Source organism: Phyllobates terribilis, unplaced genomic scaffold (assembly GCF_046119375.1).
Source record: "Phyllobates terribilis strain yellow unplaced genomic scaffold, ASM4611937v1 Scaffold_3__8_contigs__length_932513732, whole genome shotgun sequence".
Lineage (NCBI taxonomy): Eukaryota > Metazoa > Chordata > Amphibia > Anura > Dendrobatidae > Phyllobates > Phyllobates terribilis.
Genome location: NW_027362763.1, coordinates 37,019,265 through 37,034,198, shown reverse-complemented (window position 1 = coordinate 37,034,198; position 14,934 = coordinate 37,019,265).

Genomic DNA, 14,934 nt, shown 5'->3' with positions numbered 1-14,934 from the left:
CTGGGCATTTTTTCAGATCGATAAAGATGACCCAACTCGTGTTATCTGTAACATTTGTCAGCAAAAGCTAAGTAGAGGCCAAAAAATACATAGTTTGAGTACTTCATGCATGAACCGGCACATGGACATGAAGCATAAGTTGCAGTGGGAAGCTCAGTGTGCTACAATGCGGCCTAGCCGGCCGGGCCAACCACCGTCTGCCATATCTTGTGCATCCGCGGCCTCTTCATCCTCTGTGACTGGGGGGACAGCAGTCACACCTGTTTTGGGGCGCAGACCTGCCACCTCTTTACCCGCAACAGCCAGCGTGATTGGCAGGTCATCATTTTCTTTGGAGGTGGTAACACCAGCTGGTGTTGAGCGCTGTCCGACATCGATAGCACCACCTTTGGATCAAGGCAACCTAACATGTCCGCCTGCATCTTCCTCACAGACCAGCAGTTTGCCGGGGACACCCTTATCAACCCCGTCTAAGCACAATAGCCAGCCCTCGGTCCCTCAGATGTGGACAAGTAAAAGACCATTTCCTCCTAGCCATGAGAAAGCTAAGAGGTTGAATTTCACCATCTGCAAGCTCTTCGCTGCAGATATGCTGCCTTTCCGCCTGGTGGACACAGAGGATTTTCGAGACCTTATGTCCGTCGCAGTGCCCCAGTACCAGATGCCCAGTCGGCACTACTTCTCAAAGAAAGTTGTGCCTGCGCTCCACCAGCATGTCGCACACAACATCACCGCTTCTTTGAGAAACTCTGTGTGTGACAGGGTGCATTTCACCACAGACACTTGGACGAGTAGGCATGGACAGGGGCGTTACATGTCACTGACTGGGCACTGGGTAACTATGGTGACAGCAGGACAAGGGGCTGCTGTCCAAGTCTTGCCGTCCCCACGAGTTGTGCGTCAATCCTCTTTATGTCAAAGTTCCTCCACTGCTTCTGCCTCCTCAACCTCCTCTCGGTCTTCCACCTGCACCCAAAGCCTGTCTGGTCATGCCACAAGCTTTCTAACTGCGCAGAAGGGATCCTGCACACCTCCTTACTATGCTGGCAGTAGGGCTCAACGTCATCAGGCGGTTTTTACTTTGAAATGTCTGGGAAATGTGAGTCACACAGCTGAGGAGTTGTGGTCAGCTCTGGAGAACCAATTTCATGAATGGTTGTCTCCACTGGACCTGAAACCAGGGAAGGCCGTGTGCGACAATGCTGCAAACCTGGGTGCGGCCCTTCGCCGGGGCAATGTCACACACGTGCCTTGTATGGCTCACGTGTTGAACCTGGTTGTCCAGCAATTTTTAGCCCACTATCCCAGACTAGATGGCCTTCTGCAGAGGGCACGGTCGCTGTGTGCTCACTTCCGCCGTTCGCATCCCGCAGCTCAGCGACTTACATCTCTACAGAAGTTGTTGGGCCTGCCACTTCACCGGCTAAAATGCGATGTGCCTACCCGGTGGAATTCAACTCTGCACATGTTGCAGAGACTGTGGCAGCACCGACAAGCCCTGGTGCAATACGTTCTGACGTATAGCCTGGGCCAACGAGATCCAGAGGTGGGGCAAATCACGCTGGAGGAGTGGTCTCAGATCAGGGACCTATGCACCCTTCTTCACAGTTTTGAAATGGCGATGAAGATGTTTAGTGCTGACGATGCCATTATCAGCATGACTATTCCGGTGATTTACATGCTGGAGCACATGTTAAACAGAATTCGGAGTCAGGTGGTGGCACAAGAGGAGGTGGAGGAAGTAGAAGAGGAGGAGTTGTATGCGGAAGGGCTAACATCTGCAAGGTCCAGACGGTCGGCAGCACCAAGACGGCAGGCATGTGAGGGTGGGGGAGATGGTTTTACCAGGCGCATGGTAGCAGCCAAACTAGTGAGGAAGGTGCAGGAGCCCAGGAAGAAGTGGAGGACGAACTGATGGAAGACTCATCAGATGAGGGAGACCTTGATCACATTTCTGTTGTGCGAGGTTGGGGGGAGAGGACAGAGGAAGGAAGCATGATTGTTACCTCGCCACCAACACAACAGGGACTTGGTGCTCCTGGATGCGCAACACACATGAGTGCCTTCTTGCTGCACTACCTGCAACATGACCCTCGAATTGTGAGAATTAGAAATAATCCTGACTACTGGGTTGCCACACTGTTAGATCCCCGGTACAAAAGTAAATTTGCCGAAATTATTCCTGCCATAGAAAGGGATGCATGCATGCAGGAGTATCAGCAGAGACTGTTGCAGCATCTTACATGTGCTTTTCCACAAAACACCAGTGGTGCACGTAGTGAATCTCACAGTTCCAACTTGCCAACCGTGGGACCGTCAGGTGTTCAGCACTCAAACCGTAACAGAACCACAGTATCTGCTGGTAACATCAATTTTGCGGAATCATTTCACCACTTTTTTAGCCCATCCTTTGCAAGGCCACAGGAGACAAGAAGTCTGACATATAGTCAACGCCTAGAGACGATGGTACAGGAGTATCTCCAAGTAAACATTGAAGCCATGACTATGTCACTGGACCCTTGCTCTTTTTGGGCTTCCAATCTGGATAAATGGCCGGAGCTAACCACTTACGCCTTGGAGATCTTGTCATGCCCCGCAGCCAGCGTTCTGTCTGAACGTGTGTTCAGCGCTGCTGGTGGTGTGCTGACAGATAAGCGCACGCGGCTCTCCACTGATAATGTAGACAGACTCACGTTCATAAAGATGAACAAATCATGGATCCGAAACGACTTTTCTACCCCTGTGTCATCCTGGGGAGAGTAAAAGCTTGATGATTGGTTAAAATCACCCTACCAACCGTTTTAAGCTTTCAAATTACTAATCATGTTTATCTGTATCTTGGCTGGAAAATAATTTGGGCTTTGTAGCAGTGTGCAGCACTGATTCTATTAGGCCATCTGTAATAAGCTCCACCAGATTTAAAATTACTAATCATGTTTATCTGTATCTTGGCTGGAAAATAATTTGGGGTTTGTAGCAGTGTGCAGCACTGATCCTATTAGGCCATCTATACTAAGCTCCACCAGATTTAAAATTAATAATAATTTTTAGCTGCATCTAGCCCGGAAAATAATTTTGGGGCTCCGAGATGCGCAAGACACATAAGTGCCTTCTTGCTGCACTACCTGCAACATGACCCTCATATTGTCAGAATTCGAAGTAATCATGACTACTGCGTTGCCACACTCTTAGATCCCCCAAACTTTTCAATCAACCTTTTCATTTTAATAAAGACCAAAAAAATGGTCATTTTTGAAATTATAAGCATTAGCAGGTTATTAGAAACTGAAATCAAACAGTTTTCAACTCAAAACTTTATTCTAGGTGATGTTACATTTTCACATAGGACCCCTTGTTCGAAAGGAGCTTCTGAACTCTCTCGTCCATTGAATTTGTCAGGTTTTGGATGGTTTCTGCTTCAATTGTTTTTCATGAGGACAGAATACCCTCCCAGAGGTGTTGCTTAGATGTGAACTGCCTCCCGCCATCATAGACACTCCTTTTGATGATGCTCCAGAGGTTCTGAATGGGGTAGAGGTCAGGGGAGCATGGGGGTCACACCATAAGTTTGTCCCCTTTTATGCCCATATCAGCCAGAGATGCAGATGTTTTATGTGCAGCATGACATGGTGCATTATCATGCAAAAAAATGATCTTGCTGTGAAATATACGGTTCTTCTTCTTGAACCATGGCAGGAAGTGCTGTTTGAGAAAATCCACATACATTATGGAGTTCATCTTTAGCGCCTTCTGGGATCCTAAAGGGGCCGACAATCTCTCTCCCCATGATTCCAGCCCAAAACATTACTCCACCTCCTCCTTGTTGGCGCTGTAGCCGTGTTTGCGTGGGGTGTCCATCAACCAGCCATCCTCCACTCCATCCATCTGGACCATCGAGCGCTGCACGGCACTCATCCGTGAACAAAACAGTTTTGAAATCAGTCTTCATGTAATGTTTAGCCCACTGGAGCCGTTTCTGCTTGTGTGAAGTGGATAGAGGAGGTCGACAGGATGGCGTACGCACAGCTGCAAACCTCTGAAGGACCCTGCATCTTGTTGTTCGGGGGACGTTGGAGGCACCAGCAGCTTCAAAAACTTGTCTGCTGCTATGACAAGGCTTTTTTGCCGCTGCTCTTTTAACCTGACGTAATTGCCTGTAGGAAAGAGTCCTCAATTTGCCCTTATCAGCACGCACACGTGTGTACTGTGAATCAGCTACATACTTCTTGATTGCCAAGACACTTCATCCTGATCATCGCACAATGTTGATTGTAGTCATGCCTTGACCTAAACACTCCACAATTTGTTGCTTCTCATCAGCCGACACATCCTTTTTCTTTCCCATTTTGGCAGAAAATGTAGGCTGCTTAATAATGTGAGACAGCCTTCTTAAGTAGTCTTGCCTTTCATTGGACAAACCTGCCAAACTAATTAGCACAGGTGTCTGCAATTGCTTACAGTGATATAAAGAGCCCTGACACACATCACCATCAATGAGTTTAACTGACAAACAAACAAATTCTTCCCTTATCACTCCTAAACACTTTTTGCATAATAATTTGGAACGCGGTGTACATGTGCTTTTCCACAAAACACCAGTGGTTCACGTAGTGAATCTTACAGTTCTAACTTGCCAACCGTGGTCTGTGTGGAGTTGTTCAATAAAGGGCCCAAAATTAAGATAACATAGATGGGAGAGGTCTCTATGAATAGGAATTCCTAAGTATTTGATACCCTGTGAGGGCCAGGCAAAGGGAAAGTTGGACTGGATGGAATCCTATATGGATTTGGGGAGGGAGACATTGAGGGCCTCAGACTTCGCTGCATTGATTTTAAAATTTGACCATGTAACAAAGTGACCTATTTCAGCCAAATCAGCATCGATGGATATATGTGATTGAGTGATATATACTAGGACATCATCAGCAAATAGAGAGCACTTGTACTCGGTGCCTCCCACCTCAATCCACCTAATATTGGGGTTATGACGAATTGATGAGAGCAGGTGCTCCGTCACTAGGATGTATAAGAGAGGGGACAGAGGACATCCCTGCCTTGTCCCATTGGTGATTGTGAAAGGTGATGAAAATGTTCTGATGCACCCCCTGGGCCTTGGGACACCCGGAGCCGGACCCTTTTTGGTGGATGCTGGTGGTTGTAGTCTTCGTGACAGCGACCCTGTTCCGTGGCTCAGGGTGGTCAAACCAGTGGCGGAACTATTTATGTGGTTTTGATGTTTAAATGTCCGACTACGCCACCCGTGGATTGCGGTCAGAGTGAACCGCTGCTGCAGGGCAGACCGCTGAGGCTGGTGTTGTGGGTGCAGCAGAGCGTAGCTTAACTTCCCACGGGAGGAGTATAGCCTCAGGGCAGTGTATGCGGAGGATGGGGGTGATGGTGCAGGGCAGCAGCAGTAACGACACGGAGTCAGTGATGCAGTCCAGGGCCTTTACTCACAGTTCTTATTATCCAGACCACGTCTGCAGGTAACAGCTGCCCACGTCGTACTGTGCTCACCAGGTGAGGGGCTCAGACAACTCCCAGATAACTTTGGAGCGCTTCACAGGACCCCCTTTGTGTGTCCTTTGTCTGGCCTTTCATACCAACTCTTCTGTCCGGCTGCCTCGGGCCTCCTCTTGGTAAACTTGGCGCCAGTTTCCCTGACCCTATGTGGTGCCTTCCTAGCAGGTGTAGCGAGGGGCTGCGCCACATAAAATGTCAGAGCCTCCGGTTTCTAGCTGAGGGTCGTTTCCTGCCTCCACTAGTTTCGGGGACCGGTCTCCCCCTTTGGCCTGACCCCTCCACGCAGGTGGATTCGGACGTGCGGTGGCGACTCGCCCGTCCGCACCCCTGGGATCCCTTCATTCCTCGTTCCTGGAGCCTTCTCCGCTCCTCTTCCTTCCTTCTCCCTCTTCCAGGCATGGGCCTCTGCTACTAGGCCCGCCTCCGGAGCAGAGCTCTTGCAGAGCCCCTGCTCCCTGCCACTTCTGCTCAGACTTCTCTGCACTGAACTAAGATGGTGCCCACCTTTTATACTCCCTTCTCAATGCACCCAGGAACTGCTTCCTCCCTGCTCCTGCACTACAGGATTCCCCTTTCTCAGTGTTCCCTCCCCCCACTCCAGCCAGGGACAGGGACTGTCGTGCCCATCTCAGAGGCATATCGGTCGCCCTGCCCCACGGCAATGTGGTGTAATGCATGCAGGTGTCGGGTCCTGATCCATACTCCATCCTTACCTGAGAGTGAGATATCACACCTCTGGGTGAGGTGCAATACCTCTGTAGCAACCGAGCCCTCAGGGTGCTACAGTTCCATTTATCTTCAGCCTAGGTGACGTATTGTGATACAGGGCCGTGATTTTGGCTATAAAAGGGTCCCCTAGACCCCTACCCCAAGCTTTTTAAGAGAATCATATATGGCGTGCCAGGAGACTCTATGGAATGCTTTCTCAGCATCCAACGAGAGTATCTAATTACAAATTTTTAACTGCATCTAGCCCAGGAAATACTTTGTGCCTAGTAGCAGTGTCTGCTAGTCAGCGGATTATCCCGGCTGTTAAGCAAGCTACACCACCTGTAGTTTGGACACTTAATTTTTTCAAAGGAAATGCTTCGGGGACCACGGGATACTCAGTGAAGAGCATCAGGAGGCACCCCAAGGCATAGGGGCTGGGACTGGCAGTAGGATGCCTTGCGGTGGACAGCCGAGCTCGATCCTTATAAAAGCTTTTTAACTGCAGCAGCTTTAGTGGACGCTACTGGAGCTGGAATTACGCGGCTGCTGGCATGAGACTTGCCCTCCAATAGATCCTTGTAAATGGATTTAAAGTGTATTCATTCAAATTAGAGAGACAATTTAAATTAAAAAGCTTAGAGCTGCCTCCACCACAGGGGGGCTCGCTCGACCCACCAGCGGACAGGCACCAGTATTGGGAGAGGGGGGCTGGCCGTCAGGGTTCACCGCGGCTCTGGCACAAACCCGGCGACACGGAGGTGGCACGGGCAGGAGCGGACTGAACGTGTCGGCTTCTCACTTTTTGGATTTTAGAAGGGCATGACATGCCTATATCTGTGTCTCCCCCTCCTTTTACTCCTCCACCTCTTTTCTTTTCGCATGACTATATGTACTTGTGACTTTTCCATGTGTTAGTTGTGTCTTCTGAGCAGTTTGTCAGCTTTTGGACACCTTTGAAGGTGTTTTCTATGTGTTTCTATGTGTTTTTGTTTGCCTGCCATTGGTTTTAACGGTGTTCGAAGGTGTTCAACGAACAGTTCGACGAACAGTTCGGCGAACACACGGGTGTTCGACGAACCGAACCGAACTCGAACACTACGGGGGTGGCTCACCACTATCTATGACTGCATAATTTTTCTCCCAGGAGGACAGCTTCCTACTCAGGTAGAGGACAGGGTGCTCCTCCCCGTGTATCTCCTTTGAAAGGACTGCTCGCAAACCGACATCTGAGGCATCTGTCTGGAGTATAAACTCTTTTTTTAAGTCAGGGGCAGCCAGGACCGGTTGACTACACAGTGCCACTTTCATCTCTTGAAAGGCCATCTCCACCTCTGCAGTCCACTTGGCCATCATTTTGACCCCTTAAGTAGGTCGGTCAGGGGTGCGGCCATCATGGCGAAGTTTGGGATGAATGTTCTGTAGTATCCCACGATTCCCAGGAAGGCTCTAACCTGTTTTTTTCACAGCGGTCTCTGCCAGGTTTGGGTTGCCTCCACTTACTGATTTAATGTTTGATCTTGCCTCTACCAACCACATAACCAAGTTATTTGGTTTCTTCTTTCCCCATGGCACATTTCTTTGAGTTTAATGAAAACCCTGCCTTATTGAGAGCATCAAACTCCACCTGGACATTTTCCAGATGACTCTCCCAGTCTGGGCTGAAGATAACAATATTGTCCAGGTTTGCTGCGGTGTATTGCTTATGGAGCGCACAAATTCGATCCATAGCTCTCTGGAAGGTTGCAGGGGCCCCCTGCAGTCCAAACGGCATCCAGACATACTGGAAGCATCCATCAGGCACAGAAAATACAGTCTTCTCCTTGGCTCCCTGTGCCATGGGAATCTGCCAATATTCCTAGTCAAATCCAAAGTGGTTATGTACCTTGCTGGCCCAAGCCCAAGACTCAATCAGCTCATCGACGCATGGCATGGGATATGTATCTAATTTGGAGACTTCATTCTTGGATTCTTCGATGACACCGAGTTTCAGCCTATGAGCCACCTCTTTGGAGATCTACTTTTGTTGGGCCTCAGGTATTTGATAGGGCTTCAAGTTCACCCACTCATGTGGCTCCATCAGAACCTTGTGTTCTATGACCCTTGTTCAGCCTGGAAATTGCAAGAATAGATCCCGATTCTTCTGCAGAAACTGCCGACACTGCTGTTTTTGGGCTTTCATTAGTGTTTCCGCTATTGCGACTCCTCCAACGTTACCTTCTGGCTTGCCCAGCAAGCATGGAGCTTCCACAGCCTCCCTGTCTTGCCACGGCTTGATGAGTGATGAGGTTGGCGTGGTATATTTGGTACGGCTTAGGTCGTCCCGGTTCATGAACATTGTAGCTCACATCACCAAGCTTCTCCACCACCTCATACGGCCATTGACATTTGGTCAAGAACTTGCTCTCCACTATAGGAATTAGCACAAGGACTCGGTTTCCCGGACTGAATTGCCTCACTCTGGCTGCCTCATCACCTTACTCATAAAAGATGTTCTCTGGTCGGTCAGGATCTCCTTTGGTAAACCTATCCGGGAGATAACGTGGACCAATTCGCAGGCTTTACTCTTTGCGGAGGAGTTTCTCAGGGGAATTGCTTTCAGACAACGTGTGGCATAGTCCAGGATGACCAAGATATATTGATGCCCTCTTGCATATTTAACTAGGGGACCGACTAAGCCCATGGCAATTCTCTGGAACGGCACTTCAATATTGGGCAATGGCACTAGGGGACTTCGAAAGTGAGAGGTGGGGGCGGTTAGCTGGCACCTAAGGCAGGACCTGCAATACTTTAATATTTCTCGGTAACACTGGGGCCAATCGAACCTTTGCATATTCCATTCTTGCATTTTTTCTACCCCTAGATGTCCCCTCAAGATATGCGAATGGGCCATGTCCCATACTTTCTGTCTATAGGGACCCAACAATATTAACTGTACCTCCAGCTCCTCCCTCACTTTTATGACCCGGTACACAACTCCCCACTCATCATAAAATAAGGAAACCTTGTGTCAACCCACGACTCCTGAGCAACTCCATTTATGACAGTGACATTATTAAAGGCTTCCTTCAGAGTTAGGTCCCCATGTTGAGCCATCAACCTGTCTGATTCTGGGTGTGGTGCTACATCATCGGGGTTAACTGGTTTCCTATCTGAACCAGTGAATCCGGAACCCTTCCCCCAAAGATCCCAAAATAAACAAAAATTCCAACCTATAATTATAGGTTGCAACAAGTCCTGAATGACGCCGACCTCGTGGGACTCAGTACTGTGGGCCGTTTCAATGTTCACTCTGGCCAAAGGGTAGTCCTTAGCATCACCATGGATGCTCCGTATGCCAACTTTTTTCCTGGGGATCAGTTGGAAAGGAATGATGGCCCTCACAAGGGTCACCAGACTCCCAGAGTCTAGAAGTGCTGTTACCTCTCATCCGTTTACCTTCACGGGACATGCTTATGGCCCCTCGCTGGATGGACAGTTCACACTGCATCCCAGAGATGCATAATAAGAACAACGGCGTCCAATGGTGTCTTCTAAACCAGAGTCAGTGGGTGCACCGACACCCACTATCTGGCCCTCAGGGGATGAGAGGACTATATGACCTGGGCCATGGCACCTCTAGCAAACATCAGGGACCTTGGGCACCACCTCCCCATTTTGGGCCTCCGCCCCCTGTCTGTATTGGCCTTGGTAGTGAGTGAACAAACTGGTCCATTACCACCCGCTCTACCATCTGTGCAGGCGTGGAGGACTCTGGCAGCAGTCACTTCTGGACCAGGTGCAACAGGTCAAACATTTGGGAGCGAGGTGGTTTGTCCTGGTAATACGCCCAGCAGAGAATCTGCTGCACCCTGATAGTCATTATCACCCATAAGCGTGCGAGAATCTTAGATTTTAGCTTGTCATACTCTTTTTTGTCCTGCAAAACTGAGTCATAGTATTCCTTCTGGGGCTCTCCCATCAAGTATGGTGCCAGTACCTCTGCCCACTGCTCTGGCGGAAGTTTCTCCCTCTTTGCAACCCTTTCATACACGGTCAGGAAGGCATCAACATCATCCCCCGGGGTCATTTTCAGCAAAGCCCATCTTACTGCCTTCCGGACGTGGTATCATCAGCTGGACTTGGGGTTGGGGCGCTCGTTGTACCCTGGGTGGCAGTTGCCAGTAGCTGCTTCTGCTGCCATTTTCCCTGCTGGTGCTGCTGTATCTGCTGTAACAACAGCCTGTTGGTCTCCCGCTGCTGCTGCGACTGGACCAAGTGTTTCAGCAGGTCCTCCATTTTGTCTGTCGATGCTTGCTGGCTTGAGACAGACTTGACCCAGAATGGGCAGTCTGTCCTGTAGCAGTCACATGTCTCTGCTGGGAACGCTGCCTGCACACCTAACATCAATTCTATGGGTTTTACTCACCTGGGTGCGACGGGAGGAAAACTAGGTGCATGTTCGTTTAAGAGTCCATGTTGGTTTATTGCTTCATAAACCAACAAGCAAGAAAAGAAAACAAACAGCCTTTAGTTAAGGCAAACAATGTAAAGTGTCCTCAGCAGGTCTCTGCTTAATCAGCCCTGTGGTCACAGGCTGCGTAATGTCCAGTTTCCAGGCCCGGTCTGGAACCAACCACACACAGGAGGCCTTCTCCCTCCAAACACACGCACACACAGGTATATAAGAAAAGCCCTCATTGAGTCCAATAGGTTTCCTAGAGTTCAGGCAGATTATCCATTTAGATTCCTCTTGGAGGGTCAACCTGTCCAAGCAGTTTCACATTATCTTTGCAGCAAAGCTAAACACTTTTGTGCACATAATAATTTTTTGATTTCACTGTTAATTTTTGTTCTGACACATAATTGTTTCATTTTTGGCGGTGCCTTTTGCTAACAGATTGAAGGCATCTCTATTAGTGATGAGCGAGCATACTCGCAAGTACTCGGTACTCGCCCGAGCATCTCATTACTCGAGATGCTCGGGCAGATGCTCGGGTCCCCTGCCTGCATGTTTAGCGCTCTTTAGAGCCGCGCACTGTTATGCCGTAGCCATGTTGGTTGTAGCATTACAGTGATTGGCTGGCCGCACAGCGTCATCAGGTCTATATCTGACCTGGCTCCGCTGTGCTCGTCAGTCTACTTCGCAATCAGGCAGTGTAGGGAGAGGTGCCGCTGAGCTAGGGAGAGATTTGATTGTGTATTAGGTAGTGTAGGGAGAAAACAAGTACATTACACATATCCATCTTAACAAACAGTCCTTCTGAGAACTAATCCATCTGCAAAGATAACAGGCAGGCAGGCAGTGTATATAGCACAAGAGGCTCCATTCCAGTTCTGCTTTCTGCTGCTGTTAGATATTTCTAGACAAAGGACCAGGTCTCTGGGGCAAGAACTAATTTTTTTTGGATCTTAATCTTCATTATTTGCTTAAAAAGCAATCCAGAGAACACCGTTTTTCTGTGCCATTTACTTGTTGGCACTGCAGAAAACAGCCAGGTCCTTTCCATATTACAGCGCTAAAAATCCAGCTATTTAAAACTGTGGTTCACATATAATTGCGCTGAAAATACTGCCATTTTTGGGCACCATTCAAATTTTTGTTTCACTGTGTCAGCAAAGTTTTTTACACCAGTTTGCTGTTCAAAATAGTTACCTACAGGCCAGGTATTTAAAACTGTGGCTTCTCCGTCACACGGAACACACATACGTTTCCTGAAAATTCTGCCATGTCTGGCCTACATTCTAATTTTTTTTCAGTGTGGTCAGCAAAACTTTTGGCACTGGTTTGATGATCAAAATAGTTATCTACAGGCCAGGTATTTAAAACTGTGCTTTGTCCGCCACATGGATTACACATACGTTTTCTGAAAATTCTGACATGTCTGACCTACATTCTAATTTTTTTTCAGTGTATCAGCAAAGTATTTTCACTGGTTTGCTGTTCAAATTAGTTACCTACAGGCCAGGTATTTAAAACTGTGGTTTGTCCATCACACGGATTACATATAACTTCGCTCCAAATTCAGCCATTTGTAGTGAGCGTGGAAGATATTATCCTCCATTTAAAATGGGCAAGGCGCGTGGCAAGAGACGGTGAACTGGACGTGATGGTGCATGCAGAGGCCGAGGCCATGGGCAAGCTGAAATTGTGCCACAACAAACACCCACATCTTTACGCCTGACTTTCCTGTCCCAATTCCAAGGGGACCGCAGCACACCACTATAGAACCCAGAGCAGTGTCAAAAGGTTGATGGTTGGATAGCGGATAATGCTTCCAGTCACTTAGCCACCACCACCACCCTGTCTTCCACACGGTCAAATCTCAGTAGCTGTGAGTCTGGATTGCATATTCCTTACTCCCACAATGCCAAGTACCCGGAGACAACTGATGCCATACTTGGACACTGAAGAGCTGTTCACTTTTCCATTTATAGATTTGGGCCTTCCGCCTGGTCCACTTGAAGCTGGGCAAGAGGAGATCGCATGTAGCGATGCCCAAATATTTGAGCAGCCACGGTCACACAAAGGCGATGGTGGGAAAGTGTCACAAGAGGTTGAGATACAATTGCCAGAAAGTCAGGAGGAGGACCAGTGTGTGGAAGTGGAAGACGAGGTGGTGGATGATATAGTAACTGACCCAACTTGCCAGGAGGACATGCAGAGTGAGGACAGCAGCACACAGGGGGAGGGAGGCAGAGCACCCCAAAAGTCAGGAAGAAGCAGTGTGGTGGCCGCAGACAGAAGGCAGGCAACCATTTCCTGTAACACCAACATGAAGGAATTTGCCAGTACAACTGTTAGGTCTTCCCGAGTCTGGTTGTTTTTTAAAGACTCTGCAGATAACCCAAAAAAAAGGCCATTTGCACCACCTGCCAGGCCAACATCAGCAGGGGTGGCAAAACTAGCAGCTTGACCACCACCAGCATGATCAGGCACATGGCAGCAAAGCACCCGACATTGTGGGCCGAACCCCTGGGTCCATTAACAGGGTCTGCGGGTGACACTACTGCTTCTTCTGCTGTTTTGCATGCAAGCCAATCCCCTGTCCATGGTGCATGTGAAGATGCCTCCTGCCTTGCACCTGTCATTGCACACTCTCAAGTAGCAGCATCAGGTAGCACGTCTGTGTCCTTGTCCCAGCGCAGCGTTCAGTTGTCCATACCTCAGTTCTTGGAACGCACGTGCAAATTCACAGCCAACGCCCCCTAGGCCACACTACTAAATTCTCACATTTCACAACTGCTTGCGCTCAAAATGTTGCCTTTTAGGCTCGTGGAGACGGAAGCATTCCTCAACCTGATGACGGCAGCCGTCCCTCGGTACTCAGTCCCCAGCCGCCACTAGTTCTCCCAGTGTGCCATCCCCGCATTACACAAACACGTGTCCCACAGCATTAGCCGTGACCTCAACAGCGCAGTTACCGGGAAAGTCCACCTAACCACGGACACGTGGACAAGTGATTGTAGGCAGGGAGGGTACGTCTCGCTGGGGGCACACTGGGCTAACATAGCAGAAGCCAGGAACCCAGTCGGACCTTGGGACGGAACATGTCCTCCTGATGCCAAGGATTGCGTGCTCTAGGTCAATCAGGGTTGCCCCCATGGTCTACAGCTCCTGCACCTCCTCCTCCTCAGCCTCCTTCTCCTCTTCAGCCTCCATCTCCAAAATGACCACATCAATCACAAGATGGAAGAACTGCAGCACTGCCTTGGCTAAGTGGCAACAGGCTGTGCTGAAGCTAATATGCTTAGGCGAAAAACCGCACAATGCTGAAGAGTTGTGGACAGCTCTGCAAGAGCAGGCAGATCTGTGGCTCACCCCGCTGAACCTACAGTCAGGCATGGTCGTGTGTGACAATGGCCGGAACCTGGTGGTGGCTCTGATGTGAGCTCACACATGTACCATGCCTGGCCCATTAGTTTATCTACGTTGTTCAGTGGTTTCTCAAATCCTACCTGGAGCTTCCAGATCTGCTTGTTAAAGTACACTGCCTGTGTGCTCATTTTAGAAGGTCACCTACAGCTTCCGCCGCCCTTGCCGTGTTTCAGCAGCATTTGCAGCTTCTGGCTCCCAGACTGGTGTATGATGTTCCCACATGTAGGAACTCTTCACTGCAGATGTTGGGAAGGATTTGTGAGCAGAAGATGGCAGTTGTTGAGTACCAGCATCAACAAGACTGTCGTTATTCAGTTCAGACTCCACACATAAGACCTCAGGAGTGGACATGGATGTCAGACATCTGTACCATCCTCCAAAACTTTGAGGACTCCACCAATATGGTGAGCGGTGATGACGCCATAATTAGCGTCACCATCTCGCTTCTCAGTCTTCTGAAACACTCTCTGCTCACAAACAAAGAGGATGCATTGCAGGCTGAGCACGATGAGATGGAGCAAGGAACCATACAGGGTGATTACACACAGCCCAGCCACATCTCATCCCAACGTGGATTGGGTGACAATGAGGAAGAGGATGAAGAGGAGGAAGAACAGGAGCTAGTTTCTTGGTCTATAAATTGTACTGCCTGCACAGCTTATACCGTTTGTTCAGCGTGGATGGCAGAGGACAGAGAGGAGGAGGAGAGCATGGTCAGTCATCATCTTGGTGAGAATGAACAAACAAAGTAGCACACTGTAACGCGGAGTATATAAATATGAAGTATGAAATATGAATAGCATTACTGCTGTAGAAAATAGAAATAAATGAGAAATTTTAGCGCA